This window comes from Prunus avium, chromosome 2 (genome assembly GCF_965620075.1).
Source record: "Prunus avium chromosome 2, drPruAviu1.hap1.1, whole genome shotgun sequence".
Classification (NCBI taxonomy): domain Eukaryota; kingdom Viridiplantae; phylum Streptophyta; class Magnoliopsida; order Rosales; family Rosaceae; genus Prunus; species Prunus avium.
Window position 1 is genome coordinate 4649250 of NC_142285.1, and position 13305 is coordinate 4662554.

Consider the following 13305-nt stretch of genomic DNA (forward strand, 5'->3'; position numbering starts at 1 on the left):
TGTAATATAATATAATATGAAGAATAGACAAAGAAGAAACTGAATGAAGAATCAAAGAAGAACTGCACTAACTGTTTGACTAGGGCAGCAATACGTCTGCAAACGTATGTACAAAGATTCCCAATCTAATAGGGTTTTCTTTTTTAGGTTTATGTGGGTTTTAAATTTGAGGGCATTTGTGTCTATTTAGGTGTGTTTTTTGCTATCTTTGAAATAATTTACAAAAATTGACATTTTGGACCTGATTTTTGTTTTATCTTTAAGAATTAGTTTTTGTGTTTTCCACGTTGATAAAAGAAACAGGAGATTGGACCGGTTTATCAAGGGCAAATATGGAAACACAATTAATATTTTTTATGTAATTAAAAACATTGATTTAAGTGAAAGAGAAGTGATACATGTCATGAAGAGAAGAGAGAAGGTCCAAAAGAGAAGGTTAGAGAGAAGGTTGCTAGCATTCCCCCTATTATTAAGGCATGTCCTCTTCTTGGAACCAGAAAAATCGGTGAAATAATTACCAGTTGAGCTTGAGAAATAGTAATGTCATGGAGCCTAGTCTTGACGAATTTTGGGTTGTGTGATTAAATCTTCAACTCATATTCGATTTGTAAAGTTTGTTAGATTTCTTTATATGCGTGTTCATGATCTTTCACACAATCTGAAATACGTAAAGACATACATGGCGCCATCTTTCTTGAGACTGGAGAATTTATCAAAAATAGCCAAAACTTGATCCTTAATTTCAAAAATGCCAGTTTTTGTAAAATATTTCAAATATAACAAAAACTCACCTAAATAGACACAAATGCTCTCAAATTTAAAACCTGATAAACCTAAAAAATAAATCTTATTAAATAAAACTTCGGAATATTTTTAACTCACGTTTGTATAGAAGAACAAAAGTTAAAATATATCATCCTATTTATTGATATTTTAATCAATTTAAATTTAGTCCCAATCCAAGCATCACCAAACACCGGATAAGTGTTATTCAACTTAAGCCAATTCAAGCCAAGACAATTTCTAAGCATAGTTCATGCAAGGACAATGTTCCATAACAAACGAGGCTGAAGGGACCAACTTGGCAAATGACTGAAAGACTCGTTGCCGGATCAATTCCCCAAGTCTATCCCAAATGACACCATTATTTTGTCTTCTCCGATGGACCAATCCACCGAACGTTCCCCACACGCATAAATGCTGCACTGGCATCTCAAAGAAGCTAATAAGTTTCAAAATTGGCAGCCCATCCCACACGTCACATTGCCTTAAGAAAAGAATTGACTGGTAGGCCAAAGAAAAATCAAATCATGATATAAGTCAGTGTTCCCAACATTTTCCACTAAAAAATTATATCCTTATTGCTGAGCTTAGTTGGTTGAATTTTTACTTTTTGTTGTATTGTTGTGCCCGTTTGTGGTTTCTTAATAAAATTTAGGGTTTGTAAGTTCCCACAATTTCTATTTCCAATACACATACCCATCATTCTATATATTTATGTGTAAAACCCAATTTTAAACTTAAATAACTAGTGAGATATAAGCGGTTACACTACTACAAAAAGTGCAAAAGACGACCAGAAAACAACGACGATAGATCAAAAAACTGTTGTCGTTTTTTAAAAGACGAAGGTAATAGAAAATCGATGTAGATACATAACTTAAACACCTAAAAATCCGGGATCCGCATAGATATTTTTAAAACACGACGCACCAAATTAAAAAAGCGTCGTTATTAAAAAGGTTTTATTCCGAGTTAAAATATGAACCTAAAAACAATGACTGCAGCTATGAAGTCAACCCTGTAGAAAGTAAAGACAACGGTTTAAAAATAAGCAGCTGTGTTAACTCATAAATAAAAACGACCCAACTTTGTTCTTAATAGTTTGAGTCGTGATATACAGTTTGTACGTCGGTGATAGACATTAAACGACAGTTTTTTACAAGTAAGTCGTTTAATACGTTTTACAACGTCATTCTTTTCTTAGCGCCGATGTGGTTTGTTTGTGTTTATATCTATTTAAGTCAAAATATTCATAATAAATATAAAATAAATCAAAAAAATGCACCGTCATCTCCTATGAAGTTATTGAGATATTTTGTTCTTAATTTGGCTCGAGCTGAACCTCCCTGTAAATTTGTTGAGGTTTTCATGTTGTGAAAAACCTAAGTTCATGCTAAACCAAATTTGTAACGATAGAAAGCTGAATTCTGCTTTCTAAACCGTCGTTTCTTTAAACCGATGTTGTACACAAATAACAACGTCATCGTTTGAAACAAAAAAGACGTAAAAGGATATTCAGACGATGCTCTTGGTGAGATAGATGACGTGGTAATGACTTTAAACGGCGATAAATCATAATTTGAGTCGTGGAATACGGTTTGTACTTCAGTGTGTGTAAAAACGGCCATGTTTATTCGTTTAAACGATGACTTTTGTATTGCTTAAGTCGTTTATTACAATTTACAACGTCGTTCTTTTCTGAGCGCCGACGTGGTTTGTAATAATATTTTATTCTATTAAAAATAAATTTAAAATTTAAACCCTAAACCATAAACCCTAATAAATTTAAAATAAATCAAAAAAATGCACCATCAACTCCTATGAAGTCATTGAGATATTTTGTTCTTAATTTGGCTTGAGCTGAACCTCCTTGTAAATTTGTTGCGGTTTTCATGTTGTGAAAAACCCAAGTTCATGATAAACCAAATTTGTAACGACAGAAAGTTGAATTCTGCTTTCTAAACCGTCGTTTCTTTAAACCGACGTTGTACACAAATAACAACGTCATCGATTGAAACAAAAAAGACGTAAAAGGATATTCAGACGACGCTCTTGGTGAGATAGATGATGTGGTAATGACTTTAAACGGAGATAAATCATAATTTGAGTCGGTGTGGGTTAAAACGGCCATGTTTATTCGTTTAAACGACGACTTTTGTATTGCTTAAGTCGTTTATTGCAATTTACAACGTCGTTCTTTTCTTAGCGCCGACGTGGTTTTTAATAATATTTTATTCTATTTAATTCAAAATATTCATAATAAATTTAAAATAAATCCAAAAAATGCACCGTCAACTCCTTTGAAGTCATTGAGATATTTTCTTCCCCCTTAAGCTTTCAAAAATGATGTTTGAGTTATGCAAATTTAAAATGACCACCAAACCAAAAAAATGTTTTGATGAGTCACAACATCACTTATAGTTTGATGGTTTATGGTTTAGGGTTTAGGGGGTAAAAGGTTTATTTTTGGGCTTTAGGATTTGTGGTTGAGATATTTTATGCCCTAAAACCCTAAACCATTTTTTAAAATTATTTAAAAAAATATATATAATTTAGGGTTTAGGGTTTAGGGTATATTTTTCTATTTAATTTTCTGACCATTCCACCCGTTCACGCACGAGTTCGAATCCCATCAAAACCAAACCCCTCATATATTACTTAGTTTCTAATACGTCAGTTTTTTTTTTTTTTTTTTTGGCGTCGTATGGCTAGTTACCACGATGCATTTAATGTAATAAGCGTCATTTTTTTAAAACTATTTTAACGACGGTTTTGTTGTTTTTCGTCGATGTTTTAAGAAGCGCGCTTTCTAAAAATTTCCCCACGACCTAAAATTTTCAGATTTAGCTCTAAGTCTTATACTTGTAACCCTGAACCCTAAACATTTTGCTCTCTCACTTCAAGTCTAATTCAAAGAACGTTGGGCTCTCCAGGCTCCGTCGAATCCAAGTTGGCCATAATCTGTGAGCTCTGCCTGCCTGTAAGTACAAACCCTAATATCATGCGTGTAAATTCATTGAATGATATTCAGTTCTGTGTTAAAGGGTTCATAATCTGACCTGCTTCTGAAATCATTAGAATAATTTTGTTGGATCCTATCCTTATGGGTTTTAGATATATGTTTTGCGATCTTTTAATGTTGTCGGAAGTATGGGTTCATAATCACTCTCTGTTATTATGAATCGGGAATGGATTTAATGTTTTCATGCTTAGTATATGTTGGTTTCATGTATACGTGTTCTTAATACCCAACATAAAAATTAATGTATATGTTGTGTTCTTAATATATTTTAGGTTCTTGGAAATAAACTGGGGTTTCGATATTTAGAATGCTTTTTTAGGCATACGACGACGGTTTTTTAACAAACCGTCGTTTGTATTTTTCTATACAGCGGTTTTCATTAACTACCGTCGTGGTTCAATTTGTTTGCCTTTGTTTTTTGCTAGCATTAGACAACATTTTTTTAAAACTCGTCGTCTATATATGTCCAATACGTCTGTTGTTGTTTAAAAACCGTCGCCTGTATATTATATTACTTGCTATTAAAACCCTATATAATCTGCTATAGTGATGGTCATTGCTTGTCTTTTCACTTTATTATAGATAATAGGGTATAGTGTCGGAGATGGATAAGTCATGGATGCACTCGGATAGAAGATCGAAGGCATATGAGTTCGGGGTGGAAGCATTTTTTAAATTTTCTGTAGAAAATCTTCTAACTACAACACATATCCGTTGTCCATGTGTTAAATGTGTGAATTTGAAATTGTTTGGGGTTGGAATTATAAGGGATCACTTATACTTTAATGGAGTTGACCAAAGCTATAAGAATTGGACATTTCACGAAGAACCTTGAGAAGCAACTACTAATGCTAGTAGAAATGTTGAAGAAGATGATGACCATAGTAGGTACAATTTTGTGTCTGAAGAAATAGAGATGGATGATAATGATTTAGGTGATTTTGGATCAAATTTTTATGAGTTTGCCAATGTGATTGGGGATGGAGATCAACCATTGTACCCTGGTTGTAGAAAGTACACCAAGTTATCGACATTAGTGAAGTTGTATAATTTGAAGGCAAAACATGGGATGAGTGATGTCTGTTTTACAGAATTATTGATACTTCAAGGCGATTTGCTTCCAGAAGGAAATACAGTACCGGCCTCTATGTATGAGGCAAAAAAGACTTTGTGTGCGTTGGGGCTGAGTTATGAGAAAATCACGCATGCCCCAATGATTGCATCTTGTATAGGAAGGAGTATGAAGATTCAACTAATTGTCCTACTTGTGGTATCTCAAGGTGTAAGGAAGGCAAAGATTCAATCTTGAAAGAGGGTGTGCCAGCGAAGGTGTTGTGGTATTTTCCTCCAATTCCAAGGTTTAAAAGGATGTTTCAATCACATGAGACAGCTAAGAGTTTGACTTGGCATGCTGCTAGAAAATCAATTGACGGTTAGACGTCTCATCTGGCGGATTCCCCGTCTTGGAAACTTGTTGATGATAAATGACCCGAGTTTGGTAATGAGATAAGAAACTTGAGATTGGCACTTTCAACTGATGGATTCAATCCCCACAGTGCTCTAAGTAGCAGATATAGTTGCTGGCCAGTTATCTTAGTTACATGTAATCTCCCACCATGGCTGTGCATGAAACGAAAGTTCATGATGTTGACCTTATTGATTTTCGGTCCTAAACAACCCGGAAATGATATAGACGTCTACTTGGAGCCTTTGATTGATGATTTAAAATCTTTGTGAGATGGGATTAGAGGAGTGTATGATGCACATATAAGAGAATACTTTACACTCAGAGCTGCATTAATGTGGACAATTAATGATTTCTCCGCCTATGGAAACTTATCCGGTTGTGTTGTTAAAGGATATAAAGCTTGTCCAATTTGCGGTGATGATACACCTAGTCACAGGTTAAAAAATGGCCACAAAATTTGTTACATCGGCCATAGAAAATGGTTACCAACATATCATCCATATCGAAGGCAGCGTTCAGCTTTTAATGGGAAACCTGAATATGACACGGCTCCAAAGCCATTAACCGGAGTAGAAGTGCTACAAATAGTTGAAGGTATTAATTATACATGGGGCTCGAAAAAATGGGGAGGTGGAGGTGAAAATGATGGTGACAGAGTTTGTTGGAAGAAGAAGTCAAAATTATTTGATCTCAAGTATTGGAAATACCTTCATGTGAGGCATGTCCTAGATGTTATGCACATTGAGAAGAATGTTTGCGATAGTATCATTGGTACATTGCTGGAGATCCCTGGAAAAAATAAAGATGGGATTGCTACTCGGTTAGATTTATTGAACAAAGGGGTCAAAACTGATTTGCAACCCGAGTATGGAGAAAGACGTACTCGTTTGCCTCCAGGGCCTTGAAATTTGTCAAGAGCAGAGAAGAGAGCGATTTGCAATTCTTTATATGGTATGAAAGTCCCTGAAGGTTATTCTTCAAATATAAAAAATCTTGTATCTTTACAAGATTCAAGACTTCTTGACCTTAAATAACATGATTGTCATACCTAAATGCAACAATTGCTCCATGTGGCAATTCGTTTTGTTTTGGAGAAGCCTGCAAGGTATGTAATAACTCTTTTGTGCTTCTTCTTCAATGCTATATGTGCAAAGATGGTTGATGTTTCCAATCTAGATAAGTTGGAAGAAGATGTAGTAGTTACTTTGTGTTTGCTTGAAAAATACTTTCCACCTTCATTCTTCAATATCATGGTTCATCTAGTAGTAAATCTTGTCAGAGAAGTTCGTCTATGTGGGCCAGTTTATTTTAGATGAATGTATCCGTTCGAAAGATATATGAAAGTTCTAAAGGGGTATGATCAGAACCGTACTCATCCTGAAGGTTGCATTGCTGAGCGTTATATAGCTGAAGAAGCTGTAGAATTTTGCACCGAACACTTATTTGATATTAGTACAATTGGAGTGCCATCAAGTCAGAAGATAGGAGTTTCAAAGCCATTATCAGGTTGCATAGTGAGCTTAGTTGATCGGGACCTGTTGAACCAAGCACATCTATATGTCTTGGAGAATACGGAGGAAATCCTACCTTATATCGAGTATGAGTTTTATTCGTTAAGTTTCTATTTTAAATTATTCCTTATGTTTATCTTATATGTTTGGGACTGTAATGCTTGAATTTTTCGTGTCATGTAGGGAACATATGATCCACATCAAGACCGCTTATCCAAAATTTAGAAAGAGAACAAATTGGCTGCAAGATAAGCACAATAGCACTTTCATTCAATGGCTACGCTTCAAGGTATATGTTATTGAATAACATAATGGACTTTTAATTTTCTTCTTTCTATGTTAGATTGAATTAAGATATGATTAATTTGCAGGTTCAAAGTGAACTTAATGAGGAAGACAATCATGGCGTATCAGAAAGTTTGAGGTGGCTAGCAGCTGGTCCAAACATGGCAGTGCCATCATATAGGAGCTATCTTATTAAATGTGTTAAATTTAACATCTAGGCACAAGATGATGTGCGGACAGTTCAAAATAGTGGAGTTTATTTACTTGCACATACCATGCAAGTTGCTAGTGCCAAGGATAAAAACTCAATTGTCTCAAATATGGGTTTTTATGGTGTCATTCAAGAAATTTGGGACCTTGACTACCAAAAGTTTACAATCCCAGTCTTTAGGTGTGATTGGATAGATAGTACTTCTGGCCTTGTAGTCGACGAACTTGGATTTACCCTTGTAGATTTGAGTAAAATTGGACATAGGAATGACCAATTTGTTTTGGCTTCTCAAGTCAAACAAGTATTTTTGTTGACGACCCGATGCATCGTGGTTAGTCGGTAGTGTTATCAATGCCTAATAGAGAATATAATGATGTTATTGGTGATGATGTCTTAGGTGATGTGAGGATTGAGTGTGAGCCATTTACTAGAGGGATGCCAAATGTTGACACATTTGATGAACTGGTGGGTGAGTTTGGGAGTCAAAATATTCGAGATGGGTGTGAATATATATGGATTGAATGATGCTCTTGTAATTTATGAAATTACTTATGCCCTAAACGGCAGTGTATGACATTTGTAATAAATTGTAATTTGTTTTCTTCACTTTCATTATGCAGGTTTTGGCCACAAAACAATCAGTACAAAAAATACTGGTTCAAGATTACAAAAACAATGGTCCTGATAAAAATGTGAAAAACAGACGTCTGTTTTAATAAAATTGTCATTAAAAAACGACGTTTTGGAGTATTCAATGACTGCAATGTATTTACCGACGTCTAAAAGCAACGTAAAATGAAGAACCACGACGGTATTGTGAAACAATTATTAACGATATCATGTTGGAGAAGCCTAAAGAGCCGACATGTAATTACAAATAACACGACTCCAATCCCATAATACCGACGTCTAAAAGACGAGATATCTAACATGAACGTTACAAAAGACAACGTCTTAGATTATGAACTCGTCCGTATCAACTCAAAAATTGTCGTCTTAAATATTACCACGTCGCTTGTTATCTCATAAACGAAGTGGAAACATAATAATACATGACGGTATTTAAAATCCAGAGCTAAATTTATTGACGTAAAGATCTATTTTGACGTCGTTCTTTTATAAAAACGACGTTATATGGAAATATCCGCGTCTTTTATTTTATTCTTATGTCGTTAAAAGGATTTTACACGGCGATTGGCTAACAAACTTTGCCGTCTTAGAGATATTAGATGACCGTCATTCTGGTAAAGATGACGTATAAATTTCGAACCACAGCTGTCCTTTACATGATGACGACGTTGTCCATCAAACACAACGTCGTCTATAGAAATAAATATGTCGTAAGTAATGACCCTAACATATTTTCCACGTCGTTTATTTTCAGATCATGTCGTTAAAATAATTTTACATAGCGATCGACTGAAAAACTTTGCCGTCTTATGTATATTAGACGACGGTCACATCTTACTTCCGCTGCGATGTTAGGACCCCCTACAATTCTCTCCCTCCTTGCAGACTTACAGAAGCATGCAGTCAATCCTGCTGACCCGGCTACCCAGACTCGTGCTTCTATCGCCACCACCAAAGGTTATGTTTTTCATACGTCATCTCAAAAGTCTGCATGGATTATTGACTTGAGTGCTACAGATCACATGACATTTGATCATGGCCAACTTATTAGTCGCAAATCATCCATTCCATCGGTGATAACTTTTTGCTATTCTCGGCCAATCATGGTGCCACCCGTGATAACTTTTTCATGTGGCAGTTTGTGATTGGTTGAGGGTAGCGAAACAGTACCATCTACGTTTCATACAAGCCCTACTCTTTTAGAGGTATCTACAATGTTGCACTACTACAAAAAACACTTTGCGCGACGAAAGAAGTTTGTTGCGCAAAGTACAATTTCGTCGCGCAAAGTTTGCGCGACGAACTTTTGGTCGCGCAAGTTCTGTCGCGCAAGTTTGCGCGACGAAGGTTACTATTCGTCGCGCAAAGATACGATAATAACTTTGCGCAACGTTCACTAACGTCGCTCAAAGACACTTTGCGCGACGAATAGTAACCACTTTGCGCGACGAATTCTAACTACTTTGCGCAACGAATAATAGCAACCTTGCGCGACGAATAGTTCCACTTTGCGCGACAAATATTATCTACTTTGCGCGACGAATATTATTTACTTTGCGCGACGAACATTAACCACTTTGTGCGACGAACCTTAACGTCGCGCAAATATACTTTGCGCGACGAATCCTAATGTCGCACAAAACTTTGCGCGACGAAATATTTATTTTTAAAAAAAATAATTAATTAAAAATAAACTAGTTAGTTTGCGCGACGAAATATTTTGTTTCGCAAGGATTTTGACATTTTGTTTTATTATTTCTCTTATATCAATTTCATTATATTAATTTTTTCAAATTTTTACTTTTTAAATTTAATTTAATTGTATGATTTTATTTTTTTAATTACTTTAATTTAAATTGACATATTCAAAATAAAATTACATATGAAAAATAGTGGTCAAATTATCCAATATATATAATATTCAAATATACACATAAATTAACAAAGTACAATAATAAAATCTACAAGCCTATTGTGATGGTAGTGGCGGAGGATTTGTTTTTCGACTTTAGCCGTCAAAGTCTCGACAATTCCCTACAAAAAAAAAAACAAATATTGTCAAATATAAAAAAAATAACATAAAATAATAACAAAAAATTGGCATAAACTCAAAACTAACTCTAAAAACACATATTATTGAAAAAAAATTTAACATTTGGAGAGAATATACCATTTGACAAGATTTTGAGTGAGTGAGAATGAGAGGGAGAAGTGAGTGTGAGAGAATTAGAGAAGATAGTGAGAGAGAGATGAAAGAGTGAGTGAGAGTGAGAGATGATGAAAAGAGAGTGAGTGAGAGTGAGAGATAGTGAAGAAAGAGATGAGAGATTAAGTGAGAGGAGTGAGTGTGAGAGAAAGGGTAGGATTTGGGGAGAGGGAAAGAGAGAGGAGAGGTAAGAAGAGTAGAAGACATTGAGAAAATGGTGGAGGAGTTATGTTGGTTTTAAAAACCGGATCACTTTGCGCGACGAAATAATATATTGGTCGCGCAAAGTCTTTAAAAAAAAATTAAAAAAATTTTCCATTTTTGGTGCCCGCCCAAATTTTTAGGGTTTTGCGCGACGAAATTTTGGTCTCTCAAAGTTTTGTGCGACCAAAATATTCCCGCGTCCCATTTTTGGTACCCGACAAATTTTTCGAGTACACTTTGCGCGACGAAATAATATATATTGGTCGCGCAAAGTCGTAAATTTTTTTAAAAAAAATTCCCATTTTTGGTACCCGCCCAAATTTTTCGAGTATACTTTGCGCGACGAAATACTATATATAGGTAGCGCAAAGTCGTAATTTTTTTTTTTTTAAATTCCCATTTTTGGTACCAGCCCAAATTTTTCGAGTATACTTTGCGCGACGAAATACTATATATTCGTCGCGCAAAGTCGTAATTTTTTTTATTTTAAAAAATTACCATTTTTGGTACCCGCCCAAATTTTTCGAGTATACTTTGCGCGACGAAATACTATATATTGGTCGCGCAAAGTCGTAATTTTTTTTTTTTTTTTAAAATACCCATTTTTGGTACCTACCCAAATTTTTAGAGTACACTTTGCGCGACGAAGTACTATATATTGGTCCCGCAAAGTCGTAAATTTTTTTTTTAATTTTAAAAATACTCATTTTTGGTACCCGCCAAATTTTTCGACTATACTTTGCGCGACGAAATACTATATATTGGTCGCGCAAAGTCGTAATTTTTTTTTTTTTAAATTCCCATTTTTGGTACCTGCCCAAATTTTTAGAGTATACTTTGCGCGACGAAATACTATATATTGTTGCTCAAAGTCTTGAAAAACAATTTAAGCTACTAATAAATATATATACTATTCAATTTCTTAAGTGTTATACGTACAAAATAAACAAATTTAAACCTACTCAACGATCCAACCGTCAAACTTCTTTGTTTATACTTCGAGATCATTTACGCCAAAATTCAGAAAAAATAAACATTAAGAGATCAATTAATGGGACAAAACATTTCGACGGTTATAAAAGAAAATTCAAGATTTAGCGGTTATTTCAACTCTGATTTTGATGAGTTTTTACAGCTACACTCCTTGACCCTATATGAATACAATGACTGCATTCGATCGTCAATTTAAAATATTTACACTAGTAGATACCACAAAATCTTATGTTATGTTTAATAAAAGTATAAATAAACTCTTAATTGTTAGTGAATATATTGTTTTGATGGGATATGTATTCTATGAAACTAGTTTCAACGATCTAACCGTCAAATTTGTTTGTTTATACTTCGAGATCGTATACCCCAAAAATCAGAAAAAATAAACATTCAGAGATCACGTTATGGGACAAAACTTTTCGATGGTTATAAACAAAAATCACGATTTAACGGTTATTTTAACTCCGATTTTGATGATTTTTTACAGCTACACTCCTTGACCCTATATGAATACAATGACTCAATTTGATCTTCAATTTAAAATATTTTCACTAGTGATACCACAAAATCTTATGTTGTATTTAATGAAAGTATAAATAAACTCTTAATTGTTAGTGAATATATTGTTTTGATGGCATATGCATTCTACGAAACTAGTTTCAACAATCCAACTGTCAAACTTGTTTGTTTACACTTCGAGATCATATACGCCAAAAATCGGAAAAAATAAACATTCAGAGATCAAGTAATAGGACAAAACTTTTCGACGGTTATAAACGAAAAATCATGATTTAACGGTTATTTCAACTCTGATTTTGATGATTTTTTACAGCTACACTCCTTGACCCTATATGAATACAATGACTGCATTCGATCGTCAATTTAAAATATTTACACTAGTGGATACCACAAAATCTTATGTTATATTTAACAAAAGTATAAATAAACTCTTAATTGTTAGTGAATATATTGTTTTGATGGCATATGTATTCTATGAAACTAGTTTCAACGATCCAACCATCAAATTTGTTTGTTTAGACTTCGAGATCGTATACGCCAAAAATCAGAAAAAATAAACATTCTGAGATCACGTAATGGGACAAAACTTTTCAATGGTTATAAACAAAAATCATGATTTGACGGTTATTTTAACTCCGATTTTGATGATTTTTTACAGCTACACTCCTTGACCCTATATGAATACAATGACTCAATTTGATCTTCAATTTAAAATATTTACACTAGTGGATACCACAAAATCTTATGTTGTATTTAATGAAAGTATAAATAAACTCTTAATTATTAGTGAATATATTGTTTTGATGTCATACGCATTCTACGAAACTAGTTTCAACGATCCAACCGTCAAACTTGTTTGTTTATACTTCGAGATTATATACGCCAAAAATCGGAAAAAATAAACATTCAGAGATCAAGTAATAGGACAAAACTTTTCGACGGTTATAAACAAAAAATAATGATTTAACGGTTATTTCAATTTCGATTTTAATGATTTTTTACAGCTACAGTCCTTGACCCTATATGAATACAATGAACCAATTCGATCGTCAATTTAAAATATATATTTTCTAACAAAAACCCAATCCGAACTACAATAATATATTTTTCAAACAAAATAAATTTTTTATTTTATTTATTTTTGTAAAGACTTTGCGAGACGAAGATTATTATTTCGTCGCGCAAAGTCATCCAAAAAATTTTTAAAATAATTTTTTATTTTATTTATTTTTGTAAACACTTTGCGAGATGAATTTTTGTATTTCGTCGTGCAAAGTCATGCATAGATTTTTAAAAATAAATTTTTATCTAATTTATTTTTGAAAAGACTTTACGAGACGAACCACACTTCGTCGCGCAAGAATTTGTGCACCGAATTTAAGTGTTTCGTCGCGCAAATTCATGCATAGATTTTTAAAAATAAATTTTTATTTAATTTATTTTTGAAAAGACTTTACGAGACGAACAACACTT

General features: G+C 33.8%; 1 pseudogene; it reads left to right on the forward strand.

Annotated features, from left to right (window-relative positions):
* The first annotated feature begins 4409 nt into the window (after window positions 1-4409).
* On the forward strand, window positions 4410-9055 carry LOC148296310 (uncharacterized; annotated as a pseudogene).
* The last annotated feature ends 4250 nt before the right edge of the window (window positions 9056-13305 follow it).